The sequence below is a fragment of the Dendropsophus ebraccatus genome, chromosome 11, assembly GCF_027789765.1.
Source record: "Dendropsophus ebraccatus isolate aDenEbr1 chromosome 11, aDenEbr1.pat, whole genome shotgun sequence".
In the NCBI taxonomy this organism is placed as follows: Eukaryota; Metazoa; Chordata; class Amphibia; order Anura; family Hylidae; genus Dendropsophus; species Dendropsophus ebraccatus.
The window spans coordinates 8,593,154-8,605,417 of NC_091464.1; positions in this window are offsets into that span (position 1 = coordinate 8,593,154).

Below are 12,264 nucleotides of genomic sequence, written 5' to 3' on the forward strand. Positions count from 1 at the left end.
AAAAAAAAGACATAGTCGTAAGAACATAGCCATAAATTGGAATGTTTGTTAGTGGATTTGTCTATATATGTTGTTATACATAACTTCGCACTTACATGCAATTTCTTTTTGTTATAAAATTATAATCTTTTTAATAAAGCTTTTTTTGTGCTGCCATTTTTATGTAATACGCAAATCTGTGAAATGTCACACAAGATAAATACAGCTTAGGAAATGCTATTCATGGAGGTCACAGGCAATCGCAACCCTTTTATTAGAAATATAAAAATGGACCACATTTCTCTAGGCCCCATTACTTCGCTAATGGTTTGAGAAAATCCAAGGTGCATCTGTATGTCAGGACTTCTAGGTTATTCCAACTTTCATCAGCTGTTACAGTTGCTCAACTTTAACTTTACCGAGAAAAATTACAAGAATTTGAATTATTAATGTAATGTTAAGGCTATGTACACGTGACGTCTGTTTTTGGCTGTTTTACGACAGTCTTTTAGACATAATTGGCCTAAGTATTTTCATCTAGAAAATTCTGGCTCATGCTATTTGTTTTATCTCCCCCAATATTCCAATCAAGATAGATAGGAGATAAATAGATGGATAGATAGATAGATAGATAGATAGATAGATAGATAGGAGATAGATAGATAGATAGATAGATAGATAGATAGATAGGAGATAGATAGGAGATAGATAGAGAGATAGATAGATAGATAGATAGATAGATAGATAGATAGATGATAGATAGATAGATAGATAGATAGATAGATAGGAGATAGATAGATAGATAGATAGATAGGAGATAAATAGATGGATAGATAGATAGATAGATAGATAGATAGATAGATAGGAGATAGATAGATAGATAGATAGATAGATAGATAGATAGGAGATAGATAGATAGATAGATAGATAGATAGATAGATAGATAGATAGATGATAGATAGGAAATAGATAGATAGGAGATAGATAGATAGATAGATAGATAGATAGATAGATAGATAGATAGGAGATAGATGGATAGATAGATAGATAGATAGATAGATAGATAGGAGATAAATAGATGGATAGATAGATAGATAGATAGATAGATAGATAGATAGATAGGAGATAGATAGATAGATATGGTCAGTAGACAGATGAGGTTTATTTTGTTAAGGAAGTTAAAGGAAAAGTCCGACCACTTTTAAAATCTGGTAACCGACAGTGGCGGGGGGAATTTGATCAGGAGTACCAACTTACCTTTCCCCGTGCCCACAGTGAGTGGCGGGACTGGCCTCAGGACCCAGGCCAGACATCATCACAATGCCTGTCCCAGCTGATAAACTGGCTGCTCAGCCAATCAGTGACTGGAGCAACGTCCCGCCCCAGTCACTAACTGGCTGAGCAGCCAGTCCATCAGTTGGGTCATGACGTGTCAGTGCCGGAGATCCAAGAGCCTGTTGGGGGTCCCAAGGCCGGTCTAGCCGCTCACCATAAGCACAGTGAGAGGTAAGTTTGTACTCCTGATCAAATTCTCCCCTGCCGGGTGCCGGACTTCTCCTTTATCATTTGACTACAATTATATTAAAAAAAAAGTATTTAAACATCCTACAGAGAGTTTTCACATACAGCACATGTAAGATCATACATGAACAGTGATAATTCACAAAAGTATAAAAATATATCTCTTGTTCATACATGGCTGTGGATCATTTGAATGCTCATAGTGAGCTGTAGGACTGATGATCCTCTCCTGAAGATGTTCATTGTTTGTCTCTATAGACATTGTTTTAGAAATATGAAGGAAAATCCATTGACCTCACGCCTGTGCTTGTGTCCAGGGAATCAATAGAGGTTTATATAGTATAAGCTGTAAGAAAGTTAAAGGTTTACAATGGTGTGATGATAAAATGACAATATATGATGACAATAAAAAATGTACCAATGGAACTAAATAGCTGGAGAAAAACATGGCCCTATTACATGATTGTTCATTTACAGTAACTGTGTCAATATTAATAAATAGAACTTAACACTCCCAACACTCTAAGGACACAATTATTTAAGTATTTAAGTATTAAAAACAGAATAAATATATATATATATATATATATATATATATATATATATATATATATTAAATCACTCTATCAGAAATAAAATAATGGATACAAAATTGTACTTATTTTATATTTATATAAGGTCTTCTTTCAGCCGTGTTACTTGCTATTGGACGGACAGTATTTTGAGACAAAAACACATCTATATTATAAAAATTATTATGTAATTTGCATCAACTGTAGTTTCACTGTGAAATGGGGGTCGTCCAAAATTATGGCTAAAAAAAGCTGAAAGTTGTTACTTCTCAGGCTATGTTTACACACAGTTAAATAATACCAAAATAAGTTTTGAAGGGTTGAAGTTCAGACCCCCCCCCCCCCCTCCATATTCACAACAAACTCTTCCTACACTAATTAGCAGCAGAATGGTGTTGTGGGACATGTGACCATTATACAGAGGGGTCACTTGTCCCACCTGTCCAATTACAACCATGCCCATACTAATCATAGCTGATCCCTTTGCATGAAGTCATGACCCTTCACAGCAAGCCCCACCCATCTGGCAAACATGGCAAAAATCATCCAAAATGTGCAATATTTTATGCAAACCGAGGGCCATAGGCCTGTGGCAGACTCAATCAGCAAAGCGCCGATCGGACCACACGGTGGAAGGTAAGAGACCTCCGGCGGTCCGTTAAAGCGATCGGGGTTCATGCAGTCACACTGTCCTGATTGGTAAGTGACAGGAGCTGCAATCGCAGCATTTAAGCGGTTAATTGCGATTGCAGCTCTTGTCTCCTGTCATTAACAATGAAGGCCCGGCTGCCCCCCCCCCCCCCCCCCGCTATGAAGCGCACACTACTCTGGAGCGCTCTTTATAGCTCCTTAGAGACCCAGAACGTACAGCTACGTCCAGGGTCATCTGGTGACAGACATCCATGACATAACCATATGTCAAGTGTCATCTAGGGGTTAATTTGTGGTATTTAATGTTTTATTTGAAATGTGTTCAAACACTGGATAGTTCTAGTTTTAAACAAAATTTGTTTAACTGTAATACCTGGCTTGTGGCATACAGCAGAAACTGAGCTCTAAGCCCTGATTTAGTATTTGAATTCTGTGCTTTGTCAGTCTGTCTTCTGTGTGTCTGGTCCAGTCGCATGCTGTACTAGGTCCCTGGTCTCTTAGTTACTCCCTAGGAGTAACTTTAGGCAAGAAGGTAGGGACAGCTGGGTGGTGCAGGCCCAGAGCTCACTGTCTGTGTCCCCCACATACCCTTCCTGGTCGATCTGTAGTAGCCTAGCTGACATTAACATAAAACTTGATTTTAAGAATTAGAGATTTAAAGATTATCCGGCCTAAGCGAGTAATGTATGCTGCTCCCGAGGCTGCGGGGGATATAGCAGTGCTTTATACAGTACTTACCTGTCCCACTCCGCTGCAAATTCCACTTCCCAGGCCACCCGTTTTCCGCCATTCTCCGCTATTGTCATCTTCTTAACAACTTTCAGTGATGTGCAATTCTTACAGGAAACTGCGGCTCAGCATACACAGTGTGGTGCCAACTAGAGTTGAACGAACTTTTCAAAAGTACGAGTCGGCAGGTTCACTGAACCTTAATGTAAAGTTCGAGCAGGCATTTAACCATTTTACTGTGGCTTGTAAAAGCTGCTCATTTTACTTACCTTGCCTTGCTCCCCTGAGGTCCATCTTCTCCAGTCTACTTTTTGGTGACAGTCAGCTCAGCCAATCACTGGCCGCGTGAGCTGTCCATCCCAGTCAGCCAGTGATTTTCCAAGGGGGCTGTCACTCTTATCTTTAGAGTGACAGCCAGCTCAGCCAATCAATAGCTAACTTTGACAGACCAGCACTGAGTGACAGCTCGCTCAGCCAATCGTTGTCCACGACGCTGTCCCTTCTCAGTCAGCGATTGACTGAACAGGCTGAAGACTCAGAAGACCACAGGAGGACACCGATGGAATGTGGACAGGTGAGAAAACCCTTGTTTTTTTATATATGCAGCTGCCATCTTGCTGAACTTGTGAACTTTTCAAAAACGTTGGTTCGGTAGCAAACCAAATTTTCTGCAAAGTTCAAAATGAACCGGGGTTCGGCAGGTTTGGTTCACCTCTAGTGCCAACCTGTGGCCAATGTACTCAATCACTAAACGTAATGATACATCAGTAACTTTGCGATTAAATGTTAGAGCAATTCAAGATAAGAGGGGCCAAGTGTGGGGAAGTCGTGGATTTGGATCATTAGGACAAAAATAAAAAAATGAAATAAAATAAGAGTCTGGAAAGCGATTTAACACTACAATATTTCATGAGATATTTGTTCATTAGGATTGCTGGATCTGGGCAGAGGCCGAATGTTTTCTTCTATAAAGAGACAAAGGACAAATGGCAGTCAACATTTACATTTAATTAAACTATTTTTAAAGGCCAATTGTCAGAGGTAACAATATATTCTCGTCTGCCTTTACCTTTAATTACAATCACCCCCCCCCTTATATTCCTGTATGCCTTACCTTTAATTACAATCACCACCCTTACTACCTCTGTGGCCGGTCTCTGGCTATTTATAGAAGTGTATATACAGAGAAGCGTGCACAAGTCACAGCATGTCTCATCCTTGTGTTCACAAACTACAAAGCTCTTGATTTACACATAAGATAATGAATAATTACAGCGTGTAGCCTCTAGTAAGAAGTCCGCTTTTCACCATTTGTTACGCAAATTAATTTGACATAATTGAGAAATCCAATTAAAATAACATATGCAAAGTATCATACTGCTTCATGGAGGTTGTGTGTTTGGCCACATAATATACGGCAGCAGATGGGAGACTACCACTAGGAGAAACCTTTTTAGACTAAAATATCCTAAACCTTATCAGTAAGTGTCCGGCTAGCTACATGTACCCCTTAACCCCTTAGTGACCGCCGATACGGCTTTTTACGGTGGTCACTAAGGGTCCTTATTCTGCTGCCATCAGCTTTTTACGGCGATGGCAGAGAATAAGGCTACGGGGCCGGGACGGCCCCCACCGCTCAGAAACTTCTTCAGAAAAATCTGCACTGAAAATGCTAATTGGCACTCCTTCCCTTCTGAGCCCGGCTGTGTGCCCATGCAGTGGTTTATGCCCACATATGGGGTACCGTTCTACTCAGGAGAACCTGCTTTACATATATTGGGGTGACATTTCTCTCCTGTTCCTCGAGAAATTGAGAAATTTCAAACTAAAGGAACATATTATTGGAAAAAAATCGAGTTTTTCATTTTTACTGTCTACTTTTGAATACTTTCCTGTAATCCTGTCTCAGAATCGCTAGCATACGTTAAAGCATCACTGAGCTATAAGAGCATAAAGTGAGACAGGTCAGATTTTGAAAAATTAGCCTGGTCATTAAGGCCCAAACTAGCTGCACCACCTGTTCCTCGAGAAATTGAGAAATTTCAAACTAAAGGAACATATTATTGGAAAAAAAATCGAGTTTTTCATTTTTACTGTCTACTTTTGAATACTTTCCTCAAATACCTGTGGGGTCAAAATGCTCACCTCACCCCAAAATAAATTCTTTGAGGGGTGCACTTTCTAAAATGGGGTAACTTATTGGGAGATTTTACTCTGCGGACACTACAGGGGCTCTGCAAACGCACCTGGCGCTCGGAAACTTCTTCAGCAAAATCTGCATTGAAAAAGCTAATTGGCGCTCCTTTCCTTCTGAGCCCTCCTGTGTGCCCATGCAGTGGTTTATGCCCACATATGAGGTACCTTTTCACTTAGGAGAACCTGCGTTACAAATTTTGGGGTACTTTTTTCCTCTTGTTCCTCATAAAATTGAGAAATTTCAAACTAAAAGAACATAATATTGGAAAATTTTAAGTTTTTCATTTTCATTGTCTACTTTTGAATACTTTCCTCTAATACCTGTGGGGTCAAAATGGTCACCACACACCAAGATGAATACTTTGAGGGGTGCACTTTCCAAAATGGAGTGACTTATGGCGAGATTTTACTCCGCTGGCACTACAGGGGCACTGCAAACGCACCTGGCGCTCGGAAACTTCTGCAGCAAAATCTGCATTGAAAAAGCTAATTGGCGCTCCTTCCCTTCTGAGCCCTCCTGTGTGCCCATGCAGTGGTTTATGCCCACATATGGGGTACCATTGTACTCAGAAGAACCTGCGTTACAAATTTTGGGGTACTTTTTTCCTCTTGTTCCTCGTGAAATTGAGAAATTTCAAACTAAACGAACATATTATTGGAAGAATTCGAGTTTTTCATTTTTACTGTCTTCTTTTGAATACTTTCCTGTAATCCTGTCTCAGAATCGCTAGCATACGTTAAAGCATCACTGAGCTATAAGAGCATAAAGTGAGACAGGTCAGATTTTGAAAAATTAGCCTGGTCATTAAGGCCCAAACTAGCTGCACCACGAAGGGGTTAAACAATCGCTTTATTCGAGGGTAACTTGGGGTCATGAAGGAAATTTTCCACCAAAAATGAAAAAATTCACTATGCTGATGCTGAGTGCCTGTTTTCCCTCCTTTACCTAAAGAAACTGGCACTTACCTGACCTAGTTGCAGGGCGGCTGTTGTATCTTCATCATGGTGCAGGGGAGGGGCATAAACTGCAGGGCCCACCCATTCTACTGATGGTGCTTCTACAAGAAGTCCTAGAAGATTTATGCGTGCATTTTCTCCGAGCAGATGCCTGTGGGTTTTTTTTTTGTTTGTTTCATAACACTTTATAGGAGGGACCCAGTCCAGCATGCAACTGGACCAGACACACAGAAGCGCTTTATAGTGTAGTAAGCCAATGTAATCAATTTTGGTTTCAAAGACCATGAGCACTGGTTATTTCTGGTTTGTGGCCTGACGTACCTGCTTTGCTATTGTTACGGAATGTTTGAGTTCTCTCTCCTGCTGACCCCCATCGCACCTTAGCAGCAGGTCAAGTAGACAAGGACAGTGAGTTGGTTGTGGTTACAGCTCGCTGAACCTCCCCTGATGCTACAGAAACTCTTAAGAAAGCTATTCGTGAAATGGGACCAATGACCACATGTTTGTGTATATAGCCGTACCTCCAAGCTAATACAACCTACTGCACTCAGTCCTAAGATATATTGCAGGACCCGCTAGCGTACTTTAAAAAACTAAGATGCATCAACACTGTGTAATAGAACCATAATGTGCATTAAAACATCTTCAATGAGAAGTGCTGCCTAAGGAGAAGGTTTTTATTTTCTAATTTTTAATTTTATTGGCCAACTAATCCACCTCCTCTGTCTTACATTCCATTGCCCAGCAAATTCATTTTTAAATTGTCATGACTACAGCCTGCCTGCTCTATACATCCCTGACTTGATATCCCACTATAGTCCCCCACACAACCTGAGTTTCTCCCATACTTTGGAAGTCACATCTGGCTCCCTCGCACCCACCTTTAAGACCTTCACAAGCAACTTGAAAACCCATCTCTTCCGACTAAACTACAACCTACAATAACTCTGCTCCACATGTTGGCTAGCTGCACCCTACTTTCTCTCCGCTACTTTCTAGCTGTTTCCTACTTTCTCTCCCCTCCTTTCTTGCTGCCCCCTACTTTCCCTCCCCTCCTTTCTAGCTGCCCCTACTTTCTCTCTCTTACTTTCTAGTTGCCCCCCTACTTTCCCCTACTTTCTAGCTGGCCCCCTACTTTCTCTACCCTACTTTCTAGTTGCCCCTACTTTCTCTCCTCTCCTTTCTAGCTGCCCCTACTTTCTCTCTCTTACTTTCTAGTTGCCCCCCTACTTTCTCTCTCCTGCTTTCTAGCTGGCCCCCTACTTTCTCTCCCCTACTTTCTAGCTGCCCCCTACTTTCTCTCCTCTACTTTCTAGCTGCCTCCTACCCTCTCCCCCTACTTTCTATCTGCCTCCTACTTTCTCTCCTCTACATTCTCGCTGCCCCCTCCCCCTTTCCCCTGCTTTCTATCTGCCTCCTACTTTCTCTCCCCTACTTTCTGGCTGCCTCCTACTTTCTCTCCCCTGCTTTCTTGCTGCCCCCTACTTTTCCTCCCCTCCTTTCTAGCTGCCCCTACTTTCTCTCTTTTACTTTCTAGTTGCCCCCCCTACTTTCTCTCCCCTATTTTCTAGCTGGCCCCCTACTTTCTCTCCCCTACTTTCTAGCTGCCCCCTACTTTCCTTCCCCTCTTTTCTAGCTGCCCCTACTTTCTCTCTCTTACTTTCTAGCTGCCCCCTACTTTCTCTCCCCTCTTTTCTAGCTTCCCCCTACTTTCTCTCCCCACCTTTCTAGCTGCCCCTTACTTTGTCTCCTCTTTTCTAGCTGCCACCCCTTCTTTCTCTCCCCTTTTTTCTAGCTGCCCCCTACTTTCTCTCCCTTACTTTCTAACTGCCCCCCTACTTTGTCTCTCCTACTTTCTAGCTGCCACCCCTACTTTGTCTTCCCTACTTTCTTGCTGCCCACTACTTTCTAGTTGCCCCCCTACTTTCTCTCCCCTATTTTCTAGCTGGCCCCCTACTTTCTCTCCCCTACTTTCTAGCTGCCCCCTACTTTCTCTCCCCTCCTTTCTAGCTGCCCCTACTTTCTCTCTCTTACTTTCTAGCTGCCCCCTACTTTCTCTCCCCTCTTTTCTCGCTGCCCCCTACTTTCTCTCCCCTCCTTTCTAGCTTCCCCCTACTTTCTCTCCCCACCTTTCTAGCTGCCCCTTACTTCGTCTCTCCTCTTTTCTAGCTGCCACCCCTACTTTCTCTCCCCTTCTTTCTAGCTGCCCCCTACTTTCTCTCCCTTACTTTCTAACTGCCCCCCTACTTTGTCTCTCCTACTTTCTAGCTGCCACCCCTACTTTCTCTTCCCTACTTTCTTGCTGCCCACTACTTTCTAGCTGCCCCCTACTTTCTCACACACATTGATCACCTATCCTAAGTCACTAATGCATAATCTTTCACCATCTTGGTTATTATAGCAATATGCCCCATTAACATTTATAGTTATGACGTTTCTAGTTTTTTTATACCTTGTATCATTTAGTCAGGTTGATATTCATCATTTTTTTCACAAACCTTTTTTAATACATTTATCCTTATCTTGAAAACTTCAACTTGCAACGTCAGCAGGCTGTCACATTGTAAGTGTGCCATTTGTCCTCTCTGTCTTAACGCAGTGGCAGAACAAGCCCACTTTACGCCTAAATGATGAAGTAATCAGCAGGCACACGCTGTTCCTAATGATAACTTCCTGTAATTTGCATTAGTGAAATCTGCTAATTTGCAGCAGCCCCTATGTGGAAAGCTCGGCTTATGTGACACCCATCTGAATGTAGGAGTTAATTAAAAGGCTGGAAGAAAGTCTGTACATGGATCCCGTATCAGTGAAGATTGGGCCTCTGACACCGCTCTGCTGAGCCATGAAAATGTATCCCTGAAACAACACCCAGCTCAGGAATTTATGGAAATAAGGCTAAGGGGGCACGGAACAGAACATTCTTTTGTTAATCGAATAAATGAAATTAAAAGTAATTATATAGGTAGAATAATTTCTTCTACTCCAAAATTTTTTAGATGAACACTGTTGGCAATGTTTAACTATTTATCATATTGTACAGTAAAAGTATCAGGAATCATCTAAATTGCTAATTTATTCCCAGTAAAATCTTACTAGTAATATACTGTTAGAGAAAATGGATGAATAGACCTTAAAGGGGCACTCCGGAAATAGATAAAAAATATATATTTTTTTTACTTCCTCGACAGTACCAACATGGTGATCCTGGTGGTCTGGTACTTTTTTTTAAACGTTGCCCTGTTACCACACTCTGTGCCTTTTTCTTCTTGGGCACCAACCCAGGTCTATGCACCAGCGGGGTGATGAGGCCCTGCTTGATTCTAATAAAAGCACAGAGGGGAGGGGATATTGGAAAACTGGGGGAGTGGGCCAATGTACAAGGACTAGTGGTACAACCACTAGGATAGCTGCACTGGCACGGGGGGGGGGGGGATACAGATTGTGCTTCATGGTGCAGTGCTGGATCAGAGGATCAGAGAGGGGTACCTGTGGTTTCTTCAAAAGTCAGGTGATCAAGTTATTACTAATGTGGACAATATAATTAATTAATATAATTTTTTTTATATAGGTTATTTTTAGAGATTAGTGAAGCAGGCAGATATTCGTTTCAGAAGGTTCATGAATTTTGGGTCAGATTAATTGAGATTCACGAATTGAATCTTAATGAATTTAATAAAACAGCCAAACCATAGTAGCTGCAGTACTGGGACTATTACAGAAGGACAAATTTGTTAACACTTGTTCTTCAGACTTTCAAAGAAAAGGTCAATCAGCCAGTCAATCATTCAATTTCCGCCATGGACAGCAATGGAAAATCGGTGTAACATTTAATTTCTCCAAGGACAGCAGTGGATATTGGTAAATGAGCAGAGTAAAGTGACACTTTCACAATTTTTTTAACAAATTTCACAAACACAGTAGAAGTGGAGAGCAAGCACTGATTATTTAGGGCACACGCTCAGTTCACTAATGAAACCAAACTTGTTTAACACAGTAGGGGTGGAGTTTGAGCGTTAGTTATGTAAGGCACACGCTCAGTTCACTAATTAAACCAAACTTGTTTAACACAGTAGGAGAGGAGTGCGAGCATTGGTTACGTAAGGCGCACACTCAGTTCACTAATGAAAACATGACATGGCATGATCAAGCTTATTCAAATATAACCTTCTCCAGTTATTAGAAAAAGTTTATAATTGATTTCTATCCATTTTCGCTAATTTTTCAATGTCAGCATTTAAAAGGCAGTATGTGTGGCTGCATAAGTAGGTCTACCACCAATTTGCTTCCTTCTTATGCAAATGATGGCTGTAAATTGCAGAAAACTGCCACATTTGGCATCAAAATAAAGGCCGTCCAATAAAAAAGGCTGCAAAATGGCATAAAAAAGATGTTTTGTGAACACAGCCTTATTGTGATGATGCTGAAGAATAATGAGAAGCGTAGAACTAAATTATATTCTAAACCTACAAACCAATAGAAAGGCAAAAAGAATTACGAGAAAACTGTCACCTGACAGTTTTAGGGGATGGGATATGGAGTTTCTGAACTCCAATGGCTCATACTGGAACACAATGTAGGTGAAAATGATCAACATATTAGGACAATGATATTTCAGTGTGAAGTCTATGGGGGACATTTATTAAGTCCGGCGTTTTTTATGCCGGACTTATAAATGTCCCCACATCTCCGGCGCTACAGAGATTTATGTAGAGGCGGCCCGGTGGAGTAGGTTTTCGGCGTATATTTGCGCTGAAAAAATGATAAATCGCGTGTACTCTGAGGCCCCCCGTAACGCCCCCTCCACACCCCCTCCCCGCCCCCCGGCGTACTCGGCGGAAAGTGCCGATATGCGAATATTTTATTCGCAAATCGGCCATTTGCGAATAAGAAAATACGCAAATCGCAACTTTCCGCCGAAAATCATCTGTACGCCAGATGATACATGTCGCCCTATGTGATTGTGTACTTAGAATATTTGAGTGTCATTTTAATACATTGTTGTAGATGTTTTGCATAGGATTTTATGCATCTGTAATGTATACTCTGTGTCTTTTTATGTCTCATTTTGGAAGAAACCATGAACTTTTGCTCTGAAACTTAATTGACCTATTTGCTTGAATCTATGGATGGACTCCTGCGCATATGTGGTCATGTATAATAAAAAGTGGCAACTTGCTTGAAATGTTTTGTAAAACCTTTTTAAAAAAAGTAGTTTTAACCCTAGAGTTTTACTGTATTAATGCTTTCCTTATCACACCTTTTCTATGTTACCACATTATAATTCTCCCTCACAGTGAATTGTTCAAGATTTTTTTTTATTTTAAGTATTCAGTGTTTTGTAGATAACATATAAGAAACTTTAAAAACAAGTAAAATTTACTTTGATTATTTAAGAAAGAAAATATAACATAAGTTTTAAGCTTTTTTTTTCATGTGAAAGTATATATTTGTTATTTATTATTATTATTGTTGTTGTTGTTGTTATTATTATTATCATCATCATCAATAATTCTTTATTATTTTTACTATTTTTATTATTATTATTATTATTATTATTATTATTATTATTATTAACAACAACAACAATAATAATAATTTTTGATACGTTTGTCCTCATCATTAATTCTTTATTTTTCTTATTAATAATAATAATAATAAT